The sequence below is a fragment of the Pristis pectinata genome, chromosome 3 (genome assembly GCF_009764475.1).
Source record: "Pristis pectinata isolate sPriPec2 chromosome 3, sPriPec2.1.pri, whole genome shotgun sequence".
Classification (NCBI taxonomy): domain Eukaryota; kingdom Metazoa; phylum Chordata; class Chondrichthyes; order Rhinopristiformes; family Pristidae; genus Pristis; species Pristis pectinata.
The window spans coordinates 76,561,440-76,582,528 of NC_067407.1; the positions used below are offsets into that span (position 1 = coordinate 76,561,440).

Here is a 21,089-nt window from a genome sequence, read left to right on the forward strand (position 1 = left end):
TGTTCAGAGGCTACATGTGGCATTGATGCTTTTAATTGACACTTTGGCTGTAAAGACAGACATGTACTCTTTGTATTGTACTTCCTGTGCATATTTTTTTTAATGAGTAAAATTTATTATTGAAATAAGAAAAAACATTACTTCATGGTGAGGTTGTGCCCCCAGTGTTGCAAAGGATGGGCTTGCTTTGTTGCCATTAAATGCTCCATTCAGTTGGACCTTGCTACACCATCTGAATCAGAATCAGATTTATTATCACTGACTTATATGATGTGAAATCTGTTGTTTTTCAGCAGCAATACAGTGCAAAGACAAAATTACTATAACAAATTACAAAAATAAATAGTATAAAAGGAATAACAAAGTAGTCCTTGTGGGTTAATGGACCATTTAGAAATCTGATGGTAGAGGGGATCGTTGTGTGTGGGTCTTCAGGCTCCTGTACCTCCTCCCTGATGGTAGTAATAAGAGGGCACGTGCTGGATGGTGAGGGTCCTTAGCGCTGGATGTCACCTTCTTGAGGACCACCTTTAATCTCAGACACTTGCTTGCATTTGTGTCTGGGATGTGCGTGTGGAGGTTTGTGGTCTGCCTTAGCTTAATGGATGTCTTTTACCTGTGGCTACCTCTACTACAACCACTTAGATAAGTTAAGAAAAGATATCTTTATTAGTCACACGTACATCGAAACACACAGTGAAATGCATCTTTTGCATAGAGTGTTCTGGGGGCTGCCCGCAAGTGTCACCACATTTCCAGCGCCAACATAGCATGCCCACAACTTCCTAACCCGTACATCATTGGAATGTGGGAGGAAACCAGAGCACCCAGAGGAAACCCACACAGACACAGGGAGAACATACAATTTCCTTACAGACAGTGGCTGGAATTGAACCTGGGTCACTTGTGCTGTATAGCATTATGCTAACCACTACACTACTGTGCCTGCCCACTCTTTGCTCTCTGCCAATCTCTCACCAGCTTAGGATACTATTGCGGAAAATTCTGGATCCCACTACTAACAACCAAGTTCAAGAACTCATGGTAGACTGAGCTCAGGCATTCCTTGAGCATTTTCAAGACCACTTGGATTGTCTGCCCCGAGTATGCCGCATAGATCTGATAGTTTTGCTTGCATATTCTTTGGCAGACTCTTCAGCTTTCTGAATTATCATCATTATGGGAAATAACATCAGTTGCTGTCTCATTTCCCCGTTAAAAATCTGATATCTCTTCTCATTATTGGCATATTCCCACTTGCCAGTCTCCCAGGCCAGTGCTTCCCAAACTATCTCATTGCCTTCCTCTTTGGCCATTACCATTGCCACTACCCTGTGAGCACACCCACCTGTTGGGCGCTTTCCCTCTCAGTGCCAGCCAAGCAAGGTCTTGGCCCTGATGCTAACAGGTGAATTCTGGTGATGAGACATTGTGCCAAATGGTTTTGACTGTCTGCTTGTAAACCAATTCCTCGGGATCCACTAGTCCTTCTCTGCAGAGCCCGCAAGACATTCTGTGTTGACCACTACCTGATGAACTAGTTGAAGGTGTTTTTCTGCAAAAACTTCTCTGAGGGACACACCAGTCCTCAATGAGGGATCAATGGTGGAAAGGGTGAGCAGCTTCAAGTTCCTGGGCATCAATATCTCAGAGGATCTATCCTGGGCCCAACACATTGATGCAATCACGAAAAAGCATGCCAGTGGCTCTACTTCATTATGAGTTTGAGGAGATTCGGTATGTCACCAAAGACTCTTTACAAATTTCTATAAATGTACGGTGGAGAGCATTCTGACTGGTTGCATCACAGCCTGGTATGGAGACTCTAATCCACAGGATGGCAAGAGGCTGAAGAGGGTTATAGACTCAGCCAGCTCCATCACAGGCACAACCCTCCCCACCATCGAGTAGATTTTTTTTAAAACTTTATTTACACCACAGTAACAGGCCCTTCCAGCCCAACGAGTCGGCGCTTCCCATTTAAACCCATGTTAACCTACCTGTACATCTTTGGAATGTGGGAGGAAACCAGAGCACCCAGAGGAAACCCACGCAGACACAGGGAGAGAGTACAAATTGAACCCCAATCACTGGCACTGTAATAGCGTCACACTAACCAGCACACTACCGTGCCCACCATGAAAACAGATATTTTAATTTTTGTAAAGTGGGACACCTTGCTGAGGAACTGCATGACAAACATGTGGTATCGCCCAAGTGATATCATAGATCAGAGGTTAGAATACGAGGAAGATTGGAAGACAGTGGAATTTTAATTGATGTGGGGATGTTGGTATATTTGCCTGTCCCTGTTCAATGACTTCCAGTGTGGGATATCCTTCAGGATTATGGGGATAGCAGCAATAAGAACCAGTTTTCTCATTATTTCAAATACAGCACTCATCAATACTTTAAGAGAAATGAAACCAGCCATTAGGCATGTGTAGTATGAAAGCACATGGCTGTCACGTGACCGTAACAACACTGACCCCTCTGGTCGGAGGGCAGCATTGCTTATCGGATTGGAAGTGGCACCACTGTCAATCAAGGTTTGGCTCCACCCCGCCCATCAGGTGCGGGCACAGGGATTGGCCTTGGAGAGCACCTTTGTTCCTGAACCTGCCTGACCATTGGCCTTGGTAAACACCTTTGTCCTTGACCTCCAAGTCATTAGCCTGTCTAAATCACCTGGCAGGGCTCCACCCAGCCTCCCAGCACTATAAAAAGTGTTGCGTTCCCCTGGCCCTTTCTCTTTCGACTTCCCCAGGAATAGTGAAACAATGCTGCAGAGACCACTGGTAAGAGTGTGCACCACCATGTGGTTTGGGAACGTCTTAGTCAGATTTCAGGGAGTGTTAGGGCCAATGCTTGTCTGGGTCAAGGAGTTCAGGCATTGAAGTGTTTATCCCTCGATAAGCTGTACCTTGTTTATTGTGTGCTTGTGTGCGAGTCTGTATGTGTATCTCATCCTCGTTGTGATTCCCCCTCACATTCGCGGTCTCCTGCATGTGTGTGTGCGAGTGTGCATCTGTTCCCATTCATTCTGTCCCCGCATTTGCCTTTGTGATTAAACTATTTTTAAAATCCAAAGCCTGTGTCCTGAGCCCTCCATCTTTAAGATTCCAAAAGAACCTTTTCACACAACAGCATGGGACATCCTCATTGTAAATCATGCAGGGAGACAATAGGAAAATATTTACGTTAATCAGACAACAAGTGGGGAAGGGGTCCAGTCTGGCTATCCTACCACTTAACATACCATCATAGACGGAATTGTTCTATCAAACAGTAGTTGGGGTGCTTATGCATCTAGAGAGCCATCCTTCAATATAGTAGTGGCCATTTTGGGTGTCTGGATTGCCATTAAAAGATACTTGAATATTCAGAGGAGTCTTGAGAGTTGAAATTGCTCCCATTGTAAATATGCAAATCTACTTGTCTACACCCAAAATATTGAAGTACACAACTGCTAAAACTATTTAATCACCTGTCATTATCTTTGTGCTTAAACAGTATAAAACCTCAATGTACTTTGAGTTCTGAGAGATTCCTCTGGGAGATCGCTTGTCGTTCTGAATAAAGACCCGTTATATCTACAGTCCAGTCTCATGTGGCTCATTCAATATAACATTAACTAACTTGCCTTATGCACTATTTTGGAAGAATTGGAGTTTTACATTGTGCTATGATAGAACAATGTTCCTTTAAAGCAGCTACAAGTCCTAATTAACATTAATATTTCAGCAAAAAAAATTAAATAGTGTTAATCATCCAAGTAACAACCTTTACTTATCCATTTCTAATGTTGCCTAAAAGGTCTTTTCATAATTAGAATTTGAGACAGCAAACCATCTCATCAGGTTACAAATAAACAACCATTAACATGCTTATCAAAGCTTCAACTTAAGTCTAATTTTGTTCTAAGCAGTAAACATCTTTGAACATAGCATTCAAATTTCTTCAAGAAAATATGACAACAATCCAAGGGTGCATATTTCAACATCCTAAGCAACAATAAACATCAGTAGTGCTCAGTGGTGAGAGCTCCCCCAAAGAAAGCAGGGATCAAGAAAAAACGTTTGGCTTTAGTTTGAATGTTAGGTTGTAAAATTACTCAGGCATAGACTGATGAATTTCAAAATCTTGTTCCCTTGGGGGAAAAATTATAAAACAACATTCATCAACAAATTCGCCTTCACTGAATGGTTAGCGTGATTATGCAGCTGAATTGTATTGCCACATTGCTTTTGGCTCACTGCAGCATTCTCGGCAAATGTCTTTAACTCTTTCTGCTTGTCTGATTTAAACACTAAAGCCACCATTGTCATTCTTGTGAAACATTTCAGTTGTGTCATGAAACAGTTGCCTCAAATCCTCAAAAGGGAAAAACTGCACCAACAACAGACCCTCCCAAGCTGCAGATTCAACCATTACTAACGAGTAAGTCCACTAGAAGAAATTTAGTACAAGAATGAGCAAGAAGTCAAATTACAGACAAATTCCTGGGCCATAAATAGCCTTTTCCCAGCCTCACCCCAGACCAAGGCTATATACAGAACAGGCTGGTGAATGCAGTGAAGTAGATGCCATGTACAAAGACTTCAAAAGACAATAAAGCATTCATTTAACAGACATTCAATAAATGGATGCACATAGCATTGAAAAGATGGTGGCAACTTGGATGTGAAATTGACTAACAAGTAGGAAGCAGACAGAATTATATAATGGGGCATGGTTAATCAATAATCATATTGGAAAGGATCTTCTATGGAAGAGTGAGCATTCCATCACTAATTTCATGTCCTACTTCATTTCTTGGGTCTTTTATTTAAAGACAATACAGAGGAATGACAGTCAAGTTAGCTATGGTGGATTAAAAGAAACTAGTTGAGCTACGGCAAACATTTGAAGGTTCATAATTCTCAGTCAAAAAAAAAATATATATTCAATTGAGGAATTAACAGCACTAATGTAAAGATGATACAACCATATCTAACTAGAGCTGTAAAACTTGCAATTGTATTTAAGAGACTTAAAAAAAGGAGTAACAAGTTTGAGTATTAGGAGGGCTTGCTACTAAATCACCAAAGGGATACAAGAAATTGATAATGATAAAGAAAATACAACAGTAAACTATAAATAAAGACTGCAAAAGAAATAAAATCAAAAATATGGCTCCTTTACATTGTAGAGTAGTTATAATATGGAACAGGAAATGACAAACACCTTAAAAATGCTTGAGTCCAACTTTACTGTAGCAATGACAAAGAATGTACCATAAGTCATGGCAAACCAAGGATCTAACAAGACTGAGGAATTTAAAAGTAATTAAATTAAGTACCAAGAAAATGATAGGGAATGAAAGCCAACAAATTCACAGAAGCTGATGGTCTACAACTATGTTTTATGTTAGAAAAGACAGATTGCTGTGGAGACAGTGAGTACATTGGTTATGATTTTCCAGAATTCCCCACATTGTAGATTCTTCATGTGGATTGGACAACTGCACGTGTACCAATGCTACTCTAGAGAGGTATGATAAAAATGGAGATTACAAGATTACAAGTCAGTTAGCCTAATAAGTAAAAGGAAATGATAATTGAGCACTTCTTGGGGTGGTGGTGGGGGGGGGGGGGGGGGGGGTGGTGGAGGGAATAGAATTTATGGGGCATCCATTCAAATGGCAGCATAGATAGGAAACAACCAGAAAATATTGTATTGGGATTGTTGAAAGGCATTTGTTAAGACTGTACATAAGAGGTTATCACAATATTAATGGACAATTTAAATAACTAAGTATAAATGAATCTGTAAATCTTCAGTATAACTAGTGGAATCCCTTGACCTCAACTATTTACAATCTACGTCAACAACTCGATGACAGGACCAAACGTGATGTTTCCAGGTTTACCATTAAAACACAGATAAATGGGAAAGTAAGCAGAGAAGGAGCCAGAGAGGGTGCAAAGACTAGTTCAGAGATTCCGCAAGAATGTGGCAGAAAGAACTGGAAAAACATCCCAAAGCAGTACATAATGTGGACATTGGGGAGATTATTCTTCACTTGCCTCAAAATAGTCCATGAGCAACGTCTTAAATTTTTCCACAGAAGTCTATAATTAGAGTGGAAATTAAACCTTGTTGCAAACATCAAGTTTGAATATCTAACTCATCACAAAGTGAAACAGAGAGAGAATTCTCACCAATGTTTGAGCGATGCAATAACACGGTCAGAATGTTTCTTTTATTATTTTTCTTGCAATGCGGGTGTCTTTATTCTCCACCCACAATCGTCCATGAAAATATGCTAAAGGACCACCTGAAATGTCGTTTTGATACCATTTTAGTACAGCTCACTGGCTTGTACCTCAGAGCCCAGTTATGAGTAAACCACATTCATGAGAGACTGACATCACACAGATCAGAACAGGTAGCTACAGGTTTCCTTCTCTAAAGGGTTATAGTGAATCAGTTTGTTTTGTTACAAGAGGATTTTTGCTTCCAAATTTACAAAATGATAATTCAAATTCTCATTGTCAGTGTGAAATCTGAACTTTTTCTGGATTATTAGTCCAGGTCTCTTGATTAATAGTCCAGCAACATTTCCACACTAAATGTTGGTAATTAATTGATTTATTTGGAAGTGGGGGAAATCATGAAAAGATTGGTTAAACGACAGGTCCACTCCAGATTACGGCAGGGTTCCATTCCCCCACAGCAAAAGATGCCTGCAGCCCCACAGCAGCCGGTAAATTCATCCCACCAGTCTCCCAAACACTCGCTCATCTGTATGGGCTGTACATAAGTCAGGCATTCACATGCTCGGGAGGTCCAGTATATAATCATGATGGGTAAAACAAATCCAAAAGATGGTCTGATTTTTGTTGTTTCAAGTTGGTGTTTTCTGCACAACTATTATGATATGGAGCTATTGTTTACAAGAAACACATCTCACAGTAAGACAAAATAGATGACAGTAATATGTTTGTAATTGCAAAAAAGCAGAAACCTCTAACCCAACTTACTTGGTATCAGATACCTTTAAACTCTGAAAAAATATTCTATTTTAGGCATGGATGCCACATTGTAGGTAACTGAATCAAATGCAAAAGAACTGACCAGCTTGGATGATTGTTTTGATTCACACAAAAAAAAACACATTAATACTGGAGAGACTGGAGTTTTTGCATTGCTATTACACAGGGAGTTTCCCCATTTCATTGACCATGTATTGCTGATGCCAGACAACTGAAATTAACATTTTCTCCCAAGAAAATAGTGGCAACCATTTGGCTCACCCTTTCAGAATAGATACAGAAGTCCCTCTATTGTACAATTCAATTGGTCTTGGATGATTCCCAAGTTTTCATTTCCTCCACTCTATCTGGGAATGTCGATCACATTGTATGACATCCCAAAATTAAATCCCACATTTTACTTTTGCTATTATAGAACTGTCGCTTCTAAAAGCTTTCAGGCTTTTTTCCAAAGACGTCACATGTAAATGCCTCCAAGATCTCTTTTTAGATGCCTTTTAATACTGAAAAAATTTAAATGATTCCCATCCTTCCTCACAACTTCAACCTCTCAAACTAGAAACCAATTTCATGGCTCTTCAGACAGTATGAACACCTTTGTGTGTGGGGAACCAGAAGCGAACACAGTCCCCTAAAGCACAGCACAGTATAATGGTATCACTGATTATTCATTGAAAATTGAAAGAAGGGTTTTCCCTCCTTTGTCACTTAAATTTTCCAGAACCTTTGGTTGTTGTTATTAATCTATTAACTACTTCAAACTTACTTTGCTGGAACTCTAGGATTGGCCAACCCCAAGCTGATGCACTTGAAGGAACAGATCAGCCAAGTTATTCTGCCTGACTCGTGCTGCATGCCCTTCAGAATCAGCACCCACATATCCACAGAAACAGTTAAGATGACATATAAAACAAAAAAATGCAGGAATTACTCAGCAAATTAGGTGTCTTTATAGAGAAAAAGGGGTAACATTTGCAACTGATGATCTACCATCAGAATAGCTTAAAATCATTTACTTGAAAAGTTAACCTTCTTCATAGATGTGTCTATGTAATTTACAGCATTTTCTGTTGATATTTCAGAGTTCTAGTATTTGCATTATTTTGCTTTTATGGAATTGCCAAAAAAGACTGCAACTATTCAAGGGTAAAGATGGCCAAAAGCACATATTGAGGCAACAAAGTGCACCCTATAATGGAAAAACTCAAAGTAGTTACTATCCACAACCCAATACAAATTCTTCTTCATTTTCCAATATGCAATCAGGTTCCTTGAATTCCCACCTCTAACCTTAATCTTCAAGAGTTAAGAGAGAGCAAGAGACAAAGCTGGGTGCCATCACAAAAATACAGAAGCTCATCTGCCAATAATCAAATCAGGTTTATTATCACTGACATCTGTTGTGAAATTTATTTTGCAGCAGCAGTACAGTACAAGACTTAAAAATTACTACAAGTCACAAAAATAACTAAATAGTTCAAAAGAGGAATAACGAAATAGTCTTCATGGACCATCCAGAAATCTAATGGCGGAGAGGAAGAAGCTAGTCCTGAAACGTTGAGTGTGGGTCTTCAGGCTCCTATACCTCCTCCCTGATGGTAGTAACGTGAAGAGGGCATGTCCCGGAAGGTAAAGGTCCATAATGACGGATGCTGAATTATTGAAGCACCACCTCTTGAAGTTGCCCTCGATGGCGGGGAGGGTTGTGCCCGTGATGGAGCTGGCTGAATCTGCAAACCTCTGCAGCCTCTTTCAATCCTGTGCATTGGAGCCTCCATACCAGGTGGTGATGCAACCAGTTAGAATGCTCTCCACCATACATCTGTATAAATTTGCAAGTCTTTGGTTACATACCAAATTTCCTCAAACTCCTAATGAAGCAGAGCTGCTGGTGTGCCTTCTTCGTGATTGCATCAATGTGTTGGGCCCAAGATAGATCCTCTGAGATGTTGACACCCAGGAACTTGAAGCTGCTCACCCTTTCCACCGCTGACCCCTCAATGAATACTGGTGTGTGTTCTCCCGATCTCCCCTTCCTGAAGTCCACAATCAATTCCTTGGTCTTGCTGATGTTGAGTGCGAGGTTGTCGTTGTGACACCACTCAACCAGCTGATCTATCTCACTCCAATGCAAGTGGAATCTGAAAGTTTTGGCAGGAAGAGGCCATTTGGGACCCCTTAACAGTACAGAAACTATACACAGCATGGGATTCCACAAACTCGTTTAAAAGCATTTATTCCTTTGTCTTCTTTACTCCCCCCCCTCCCCCGAGTGCATTTTCTCACATTTCCATAGACTGAATTGCGTTGGTCACTTTTGTGCTCACTTGCTCAGTAATATCTTCCATTAGATGACTTCTTCACAATCTACCACAAGGTCAATTTTAATATCTTTAAGTTTCTTAATTATGATTCTTACATTTATCTATATACTACAAAAAAGGCCTGACATTGAACCCTGGAGAAATATAATGCAAAAGCCTTCCAGTCATAGAGGTATCCTTTCCTTCTGCAATTAAGCTCGAAGTACTGTCATAGCCATAAAATGTTAAAGTTCCATCAATCAACCTCACAGCTACAGTGGACCCAAGACTTGTGTGCAGTTACATAGTAGTACCACTAGGTGACAGCAGAGCAACTGACGATCCTCGGCACATGACATTCATAGGATGACAAAAGGTATCAAGGAAATGTAATTATAATTCAAGAGAATCAGAATCGTTACAATAGAGGTGATCATTCGGCTCATTTAGCCCTTGCCACCTTTTTGCAAGAGCAATCCAGTTGGTCTCGTTCTCCGTTTCTATTTCTGCAACCTCTGCAAGTATTTTCCCTTCAAGTTCTTGTCCAGTTCTTTGTTGAAGCCTTAAAGCTTTCAGACAGTGATATGCTCCCATCATGCTTTCAGGCAGTGAATTTCACAACATCATTATTCACTGCATGCAAATTACTTCTGCCGTAGGTGAAAATCATCACCTTAAATCTAATTTTCAGCCCATCCACCAATAGAAGAAGTTTCTCCATTTACTTTCACCAGGCCCTTCATGATTCTGAACACTACCAACCTACTCTGCTCTAAAGCAATTCCAGTTCTCCAGTCGTCACCTTATAGAAGTCCTATTCTAATAAATCTTCCTTGCAATCTCTTAGGCCTTCATATTGTTCTTAAACAGTGGAGCCCAGAAATAGACTGCATTACTCAGAGAATCTAATGTCATACCACCTGAACTTCCAGAAATCAAGATACAACAAACCCTATACAATTTAACATCTGAATTATTTCAAACAAAATTTCAATTTGGGACATCACATTACAACTGTATAGGACATTGCTGAGACCGCACCTGGAATATTACATGCAGTTCTGGTTGCCATACTATCGAAAGAATGTGGTTAAGCTAGAGCGGGCGTAGAAGGAGGTTGCTAGGACTGCGAGGCGAGTTATGAGGAGAGACTGGATAGGCTGGGACTGTTACTCTGGAACTGCAAGTAAACTGGCTCAAATTTAAAATACCAATTCTTGTTGGCAAAAGATTCCATGGTCCCACCCCTCCTGATCTCTGCAATTTTGACCTCTGCATTCCTGCCAACTCTCTCGTCTTCCTTGGAAGCAGTCTTTTAACTGCTTAAGCTCCAAGTTCTAGAATTTCTTCCTGCAATATCTCCACTCCTCCCATATCATGAAAAAAAATGCCCCTTCAAACCCAATTCTCCAACTTTTTTTGTTTTAGCCACTTGTCCTTGCACCACCTTCTGCATTGTGCATCATGTTTCGTTTTTGTTTTGGAGATGATGCATCCTAGGATGTTCTACTTTAAGGACTGGATATAAATTCAAATTGTTATAGAAAGGCAAAATCATGAGCTGAATTAAAGCAAATTATGTTCACCATTATAAACTAGTGCAAGATGTTTCAGATCTGCGCACAGAAAGCAGAATTATCCATTGCCCAATGAAATAATTAACATTTTGCATAACATTCCTGATCTCAATATAGCCTAAAGTTCTTTATAACCCATTAAGTATTCTGAGTGCAATTGCTTGTGATTAGGGAATGTGTCAGTTTATTTCCATACAGCTGACTCCCACAATCAGAAATGAAATAAATGACCAGGTTCTGATGACAGATCATGGACCAGAAATGTTAACCGCTTCTCTCTCTTGCCATAGAATGCTGCTTAATGTACTGTGTATTTCTAGCATTTAACTAGATCAACTGGTTCAGGTGTTGGTTGAGAAATAAATTTTGAAGGAGGTCACTAAAACTTCCTTGCTTTTATTTAAATAGTGCTATGGAACCTTTGGCTCCACTGACAGGAAGGCATTGCTTCATTTTGACATTTCATCCAACAGATGATACATCCAACAATACAGTAAGTCTGTTATAATTGTACAATGACAAAATTTCCTGGTATGACTTTTCTCCTACACAGCCATTTAAATTGAAGTTGAAATCATTTCAAGAATTCTGGTCAAGCCAGTTAATGCTGCAGCAGATTATTCAAAATCCCTAATGGCTACTGATTAAGCAGGTTCTCACTTGGAAGTGATCAATCTGAAAGAAGTTTAAATATGAGCGGTACAGTAGCATAGCGGTTAGCACAAGGCTATTACAGCATCAACGATCAGGGTTCCATTCCCACCGCTGTCTGTAAGGAGTTTGTACGTTCTCCCCGTGACTGTGTGGGTTTCCTCCGGGTGCTCCAGTTTCCTCCCACATTCAAGAGACATATGGGTTAGTAGGTTAACATGGGCAGCGTGGGCTCATTTCATCTCATAAGAGTGTTTGATTATTGCTGACATGTATCGTGTGAGAACTACACATCAATACTACTTTTCATTTGATTTAATGTATTCCAATTTTTATTCTTTCTGTTGTACATGGAAGAAGATCATATCTGTTCTGAAATGTTACTGCAAAGCAAATGTCAAGAAAATGGTGAAATAAAACCCATCAAACATTGCAACTGATACTGTGACTATCTATACTTTGTGTAGAGGAGATACTTTTTTTTTATTGTTGTTGTTAAGAACATCACCAGCATTCCAGTCATAGAATCAGAGATTCACAGCATAGAAACAGGATCTTCAGCCCACTGTGTCCATGCCAACCATATCTATCCATACGAATCCCACTTGCCTGAATTAATTCCATATCCCTCTATGTCCTGCTCATTCAAGTACTTGTCCAGATGCCTCTTAAGTGTTGATACTGCCTTCCCACCTCCTCTGGCAGGTCATTCCAGATACCAACTACTGTGTGAAAATTTACCCCTCAGATCCCCTTTAAACCTTCTCTCTCCAGCTTTAGACACCCCTACCGTGGGAAACAAACATTGTTTATCTACCCTATCTATGCCTCTCATAATTTTATATACCTCTATCATGTCACTTCTCAGCCTCCTTCACTCCAGGGAAAAGAGACCCAGCTTATCCAATCTTTCCTTATAACTCAAGCCCTCCAAACCAGGCAACCTCCTTGTGAATCTTTTCTGCACCCCAGCTTAATCATATCCTTCCTGTAGTGCAGTGATCAGAAATGCACACAATATTCCAAGTGCAGCCTAACCAACATTTTGTACAACTGTAACGACTCTCATACTCAGTACCTTGGCTGATGCCATAGACCTTCCCCACCACCCTGTCTACCCGTGTTGCCACTCCCAGGGAAATGTGCACTTATACCTCAAGGTCTCTCTGTTCATCAACACACCTGCTATGCACTGTATATATCCTGCCCTTGTCTAACTTCCCAAAATGCATGACTTCACACTTGCCCGAGTTAAATTCCATCTCATTTATTACCAGATGTCACTGATCCTGATTTTGCAGGGTAATGACTGTTAGCTTTTGCTGGTATTTCTGTGTAACTAGCAGCACTTTGGATTTCTACATGAACACATATATAAATACAGAAATCCAGCAGTTGCCATCAGTAATTTGCTAACAGATAGCAAGTTGCTCTCAGGTATTAGACTTCTCATGAAGTTCAACACAGAAGAGGGAATCTGGGCCAAATGAGTTACTTGTAGAGCATTGGTCCCCAAACTTGTTTTTAAAACCAAGGGCCATTAACAAGCATGTGCTTGCTCTCCTAGGCCTGATGGAGAAATCATTCTCCAAAACCCTCAGTGTAATTTATGTGCTTGTTTCTCACCAAATAAACAGCCAATGTCTGGGGTCATACTGGAGGCAGCAACGTGCATTTCCAACAGGCAGATGATCATTAGATAGTCTTGATCTGAACCTTGATTTGGCAATTCTGTTCACAAATTTATGTGCTACTGCTAAACATGGTAATAAAGCTCTGCACAATTCTTTTCAGACATGAAAATGTGTCACTTTGGGTTGCTTGTATTATGCAATCAAATTGCTTTCACTGTAGTTATTCTTCAAAGCACTGTTTGTCTGAACATTAAGGAGTTCTATTTGTACAGATTCTGGTACTGGAATTAACAATGACAGGAAACATACTTTCTAAAAGCTGTAATCAGCATCACATCAGTGGAATCTCTCTGAAAACTGCTCTTTTAGCAATGTAAACTTTTGCACCGCCAGGTCACTTGGAAATTCTGTTCCTAGTGTTTGGCCCTGTTTTGAGAGCTGCACAAGCTGGAAAATGTTACCCTCAGCTAAGTGCTTACTAATCAACTGCAGTTTTATCTCAAATGTTTTTACATTGCTTTATAAATTGAAGATTTGTTTCCCTTTGCCCTGCAATTCATGTTGAGATCATTTGTGTGCTGAGTCAGATCAGTTAGAAAAGTGAGCTTTTATAGCCACTGACTATCAAAAAGTTCTTTCTGCCTTTGTCAGCCCCCATGAATGTTTCAATTTCAATAGGCTGTTCCAAAAATCTTTGGAGGCATTGCTGTGATTGAGCCACCAAATCTCACAGTGCTCCACAAGTCATCAATTTCTTTCAAGTAGCTTTGAAACTGTGGTGGAGTACACAAAAGCAGATGGAATTTACCAATGATATTAAGATTTTCATATCCTTACTGAGCTCTAGTGCCTTTACCATCCGACTGATTTTGCTATACCCATTGATTCCACATGGCTGTTAATTCCACCCATCAAATGGCACTTTCCCCATCATGTTCCCTGCCCAGTCAGTGGTGATGCACTTCAATCCAGGTTCTCTCTAAATCCAGGTGTCAAAATGTCTGCCCCTTTAGCAGTCTTCTTCATACTTTGCAGCCCTGCCAGTTCCTCAGCAACATTAAACTTGTCGTAACAGTGAATAAGTACAAGCAACTAAGCTGTTTCAATACTGTCATTACTCTCATCCAAATCAAGAGAAAAAAAACCATCATTTTGGGCATAACCTTGTAAATGTATCAATGATATCACCACCCAAGTCCTATACTCCTCTAGTAGCTCTGCTTGTTGACAGATTCGCCACTTCAGGGAGATCATTTTTCCTTAGCTACTTGTAGCACTGCTTGATAGACTCTTCCTCTGTAAAAAGCTTGCCACCTGCTGCTATCAGCTGAGACACTCAGTCGCTGGCTCAGAGTAATGCTTTCCTCCCATTTCCTCTTGGTGGTTTTGCTGGCCTGTGATGGACTCCTTTTCCCCAACTGCTCACATTTTCGTCCTGCGTTCACCTATATATTCAAATAACTTGTCCTGGTCTCATAATGCCTTCTAAACTTATAATCCTTGTAAGCAGCAATGGCTCCTTGGCATCTTATGCAAACAATTTTTATGTGAGGGACATAGTAATATTTGTCTGACCACTTTACATTAAATTTGCAACACTCTGCATTGATCCTTTATTTTAGAACAGCTAAAAAAAATTGAAGTCTGAGACAGAGTGGAACTAATGAAATGAATTATTTTCAATAGGCTAATTTGCTACTTGCTTTTCATTGGCTGGACGTAATAGTTATGCACCTTACAACTGAACCAATGAGAATAGAGACATCAATACATTATGGGCTGGTTTTTGTTTCTGCTGTGCTGTCAATTTTTTTTTACCTATTTCCACTGGCTAACCCTTAATACTCACTAAGTTGATCTGTGCATTCAATCTTCCTTTAAGCATATGTCAGGGAACCACTAGAAAAATTAATTGGGCTTCATTTGGTTCACTGGCCATACCTTGGGGGGCCCCCTACTCTATAATTAAAGGTGCAAGTGTTATTCTACACCAGATCTGCTCAGACAGAAAGGGTATTCTCCTTTTGATTTTGATGAAAAAATAGATTTTCAAACCAAGTTATTAAAATCTCAATTAGCTTGTTGATTTATATTAAGTTTTAAAGTGTTTAAGGATTTTTCCAGTCTAGTATACTGCATTCAATGTTCACAATGTGGTCTACTCTCCACTAGAGAAACCAAACACAGATTGGAAGATTGCTTTACAAAGCACCTGTGTTCAGTCTGCAGGGGTGACCCTGAGCTTCCCATTACCTACCACTTCAATTCCCCATCCCACTCGACCGTGGCCTCCTAAACTGTCACAGGGAAGCCCAACACAAGTGTGAAGAACAGCACCTCATTTTCTGTTGGGGCATATCACATTCTTCTGGATGCCACTGAATTGTACAATTTTGGGTAACTTCATTTTGCAGTCTGTATCAGTCATCCATCTGTAATCTTAGCTCAGCTTGTTTTTTTTTCCTTTTTTTCCCTCTCTGGGAGTGGAGGACATGCCAGCCTGACCTTCTGGGCGTGTCCTCCCCTGCATTTCACAACTCCCACATTCATTTCTCTATGTTCTTCTTTCTATGTTTTCACTCTCTGACTGCTCCCATTCACTCATTGACCAGATAACCTTGTTTACAGCTTATCCCCATGGATGTCCCTGTTGACCCGAACCAATTTTTATAAATGCACCTTAGAAAGCATCCTATCTGGATGCATCATAGCTTGGCATGACAACTACTCTGCCCAACACAGCAAGGTAATGCAGAGAGTTGTGGACACAGCTCAGTTCATCACAAAAACCAGCCTCCCCTCCATGGACTCTGTCTACACTTCCCACTGCCTTGGTAAAGCAGCTAATATAATCAAAGACTCCTCCCACCCCAGTCATTCTCTCTTCTCCCTCCTTCCATCGGGTAGAAGATACAAAAGCTTGAAAACACACATCACCAAGCTCAAGGACAGCTTCTGTCCTGCTGCTTTAAGACTCTTGAATGGACCACTTGTACAATAAAGATAAACTCTGGGCCTCACAATCTACCTCATCATGGCCCTTGCACCTTATTTGTCTACCTGCACTGCACTTTCTCTGTAATTGTAACACTACATACTGAATTCTGTTATTGGTCTTCCTTTTGTACTACCTTGATGTACTTGAGTTTTGAAATGATCTGTATGGATGGCATGGAAAACAAAGCTTTTCATTGTATATTGGTACATGTGACAATAATAAACCAATTACAAAGACATTCCCCCTCCCCACAGCTTTACAGGCTTTTGTCTCTTCAGTTCTGATGAAGGTTCTCAGACCTGAAACACTGACTCTGTTTCTCCTCCCATAGATGCAGCCTGACCCACTGAGTAGTTTCAGCATTTTCTGTTTTTATTTTAGGGAACTAGCTGAACACAAATGGTCCAGTGCATCAATCCTCCAGTTGGTAGTCCCCTGCATGATCTGTGCAGGTGTTAAGACCCTGTCATTAACCACGTATGCAACAGAATATTGCATTTGAGATGAAGAGGAGGGAGGTGGGGAGAGATAAAAATGAAGTATACCCAAAATATGCTCCACTGCATAACCTCAGTGTGAAAATACATTAACCTTGTATTCAATCCAAAGGACACCTTTTTCAGCTGTGGGTTCCACAGAACAAATGACATTGAATAAAACTATTAGAAAATAAATTTTCCAGCTCTTAAACTTAACTGGCATTGGCCATCATTTGAGTGCTGTGGGCCAAAGCACACAGCTTTGTCAAACATGATTAGCCTGACTTTAAGTTTTCAAAGCAAATTAATGATTATCGCCTTCAATACAACACCTGATCAGAAACTTATCTGGATTAACGAATAAAAGTAATAGAAGCCTGAGCAGGCCATTTGGCCCTCGTACCTGCTCCACCACTTAACAAGATCATGGCTGATTTTTTACATTAGTGCCACTTTTTCCTGCATTAACCCTGTCACCCTCGATTCCCCAAACATCTGAAAACTACTAATCCATTTCTTGAATGTACTCAGGTCAGAGGCTGGATATCCTACAGCAAGTGACTCATCTTCTGCCAATCCAGCACCTTTCCATCACCTATAACGCAGGCAGGAGCATGAGCTCCACTTGGAAGGATGAATGCAGCTCAACACTATCCAGGGCAAAGTAGCCTACTTGAGTGGCACCCTATCCATCACCCTACCATTCATCCCCTACACCACAAGTGCACTGATTCTGCAGCATTTACCAACTGCTCTGACTGCTCACCTCAGCTGCTCCAACAGTACCTCCCAAACCTCTATGCCTTTAAAAATGAGGTGCTAGCATTGAAACAGATGCATGCTAAAGAGCATGCAGCACACAGAACTATCTGATCCCACAACCAATGGATCAAAAGGTATGTAGTCATGCCAAATCTGGCCAAAACAACAGCTTCTCCCCCACTGCCATCAGATTCTTGAATCAACCTGAAAAACCCTAACACTACCTCGCACTATATTTCTTTTTTCTCCCTCAACTAATGTCATTATGTTTATTTTGTTGTGAAAGTTATGTATAATTTATTTTGATTTAAATTTATGTTAACTTGTGCTTATCATATTTGTAATGTACTGCTGCAAAAAAAATATAGTTTATGGGTATGTATGCCTGTGACAATAAATTTGAACTTTAATATTAAGGGAGATTAAAGAAGTTGAGGGATTTTTTTTCAGATTAGCTACAAAATCAGCACATTCCACTAGTATTACAATGAGTCTTAAAAATAAAGTATTCATTTCCATTTCTTTAAATAATACTCATTGCTAACTTGAATCATTTTATAGCAGAATTACTTGATCATTCTTTCATTTTAAAGACAAAACTGGCCATAAACAGCAATAATAGATTCTCAGTATGGGTCAAGAAGCTTAGTTACAATGTTACACTACCTCAGATTCATTAACGTGCTTCAGAATCTCTTTGTGATAGCAAACAAATCTGCATGCAATCACAATGCTCTTCGTAAAATTACAGCATCATGCCAATTTCAGTAGCTGAAATAAATTCAGATGTATAAGCTGCTAAATCAGATTTCAATGTGCTCCATCAATGTCAAATTAAAATATTTTTCATGATTCGCTGAATAAGCAGGATAGCATCATTCCCAAGGTGCGACTAGAAAGCGAATTGCAGTGGGGTCCCACATGGCCCAGTGCTGGGTTCCTTGTTTTTCATGCCAATAATTCAAGGATTTAGACTTAAATGTAGGGGCACCATTAGTAACTTTGCAGATTACAAAGTTGAAGGCGAGAAAACAAGCAACACATGGAATTCAATCCATAGAAGTCATACGTTATGCACTTGGGAGGGCAAACAAAGCCAGGGGATGCGTAATGCACAGTAACTGAGAAATATAGATGAGCAATACATAGGAGTGTGTGCCAAAAGTAGGAAGCAGGCAGGCAGAAAAGGTAATCACGAAGACCTGAAGGCTACTTCCCCTTGCTAGCCGAGGCAGAAAGCAAATTGCAGAAAGGTTATCCTGCATCTGTATAAACATTAGGCGACAGCTGGAGGACAGTTTTGTTCTGATTACATTACAGGAAGGACGTGAAAGCACTTGTGATGTTTTAAAGATGTACAAGGATGTTACTAGGAATGAGGTGTTTAGTTAGGAGGAAAGATTGGATTGGCTGAGATTACTTTGAAACAGAAATTTATGGTGGTGCGTAACAGTATGAATTAAGGGAATTAATGAAGACCTTAATTCCCTTACCAGAGAGGTTTATAATTGAAGGGGTACAAGTCCAGGGTCACAAATGGACAAGATTAGAGGGAGCATGTAAAGTTTCTTTTAAACCCAAAGAGTGGCGAGAGTCTGGAATTCACTGCCTTAAGTAGGGAACTGAGACAAAGCTTTAAGAAACAGCTGAAGAGCACTTGGTATCAAAACCTAAAAGGACCTAGACCAAAAGCTGACAAGTGCATTTAGAGTCATACAAGCACTTTAGCCCAATAAGTCTGTGCCAGCTATCAGGTACCTATCTATACTAATCCCATTTTCCAGTCTTCTACACTGGCATTTCAAGTGCTCAAATTAATTTTGAGAGATCACCTGCTTCCACCATCTTCTCAGTCATGATTTACAGATTTCAAACATTTAGTAGGTGAAAAATTCTTCTTCAAATCCCCTTGAAATCTCCCAGCCCTCACCTTAATTCCATACCCTCTGTTACAGACACCTCTGCTAAGGGGGAAAGGTTTCTCACTAATCAACCCCACCCATGGCCCTCATCATTTTGTATACCTAATTACTTTTGATGGCTATTTTTGGTTGTTATGGAGCAATTAGAAACAGGGATGATCAAGAGACTAAAACTGAAGGAGACGTTGCTCAACTGGGTCCACCAACATAGAAGTGATGGGTGAAAGGGAAGTAGTGCAAGTTAGGACACAGGCAACAGCATTTTGAAGTAGAAGTTTGAGGACAGAGAAAGGGAAACAGGCCAGGTCTATCAGAATTCTACTTCTACCAAAATCTTTTTCTCTAGTCAACCTCTCTACTTTTTCTCTTTCTGTTCTTAACATATTTTATTCATGCGCAAAGTAACTAACTTGAGGAAAGTGGCCTTTGGCCCTATTGTGCTGGTTTTGTTGCATTAGGAAGGTTATTTTAGATGCCCAGATTTTCAAACAACTATTGGTGAAAAATGAATTCTATTTTTTCTTCAAAACAATAATAAAGCCTCAGACCTCTACTTAAGTGGTCTCTCAGGATCAATTGTGACTGCATCCACTCCAGTTCTGTGAGCTTTGAAGTGGTTGATGTAGGACCTGCAGATTCAGCTACAGGGAAAGGAGTGATGGGTGTGGGACAGAGGAGCTTGATGGGGCAAGCAGCCAGGTGAGTGTTTTGGAAGGTGGTGCAACCCTTCCACTACCAATGCTGGAATTCGTGAGCTCCTGGTGCACGGACAAGGTTTTCAATGCCATTCAAAATACACCATCTCCATCTTAAGTGGTCATGGGACAAGGATTCCCAGGAAATGTTGCACATTTTTAAGGAGGCTTCAAAACATCCTCTAACCGAGCTGGTAATATTTTATCATGACAGAACTTGGAATAGAGCATCTGTTTTGGGAGCCCAGTATTGGGCATGCAAGCTATACAATCTGTCCAGCAGAGATGACCACGTGTAAGTAGGGGCTCAATGTGGGAGATATTGGCTTTGAAGAGGATGCTCACATTGATTCACTTATCCTGCCAGTTGATTTGGAGGATTTTGCAGAGACAACAATTGTACTTCTCCAGTATTTTGAGGTCCCCACTGTATTTAATCCACGTCTCTGAAGGGTTGAGGAGGATGGGAATCAGTGTTATCCAGTTCAACCATGAATTAAGTGTGGGGTTTGAGGTCTTCATCTACGAACTCCCTTTTCCTGTGCTGGCAGACAGAAGGAAATGGTGAATTATCATCATCGATGTCTACCTCTGCTAAGAAGTGGCTCCTGAGATATGGGAAGTTGTCCAAAATTTCCAGGGTGTCATTGTGAACCTTTATTGTCACAGAACAGCATTGTAGAACAGGGGCCAGGCTGGGAGAGGACCTTTGTTTTGTGACCGTTAATTGCATGGCCCATTCTCTTGCAAGTTTCAGTTGAACAAATTGACAAAGACATGGAGCAAAGCCTCCCAATATAGACATATTCAAACATCATTTGCATACCACAGTTCAGCGATTACATTTTGCCATATTTCCTTACAATACAAAAGGAAGCTACTTCAGCCCATAGTCGAAGCCAGCTCACAGAGCAATCCCATTCTCCCACTAGTTTCTTCAGTAACCCATTCTCCCCACATTCCCATCAACTCCCCCCCAGATTCTAACACTGACCTGCACAGTGGGGGCAATCTATGGTGTTCAATTAACC

The 21,089-nt window shown here is 40.4% G+C and overlaps 1 protein-coding gene across 6 annotated transcripts in view; it reads right to left on the reverse strand.

Annotated features, from left to right (window-relative positions):
* Positions 1–21,089, reverse strand: part of map4k3b (mitogen-activated protein kinase kinase kinase kinase 3b) — a 212,181-nt gene that overhangs the window by 131,415 nt on the left and 59,677 nt on the right. The window lies entirely within an intron of this gene.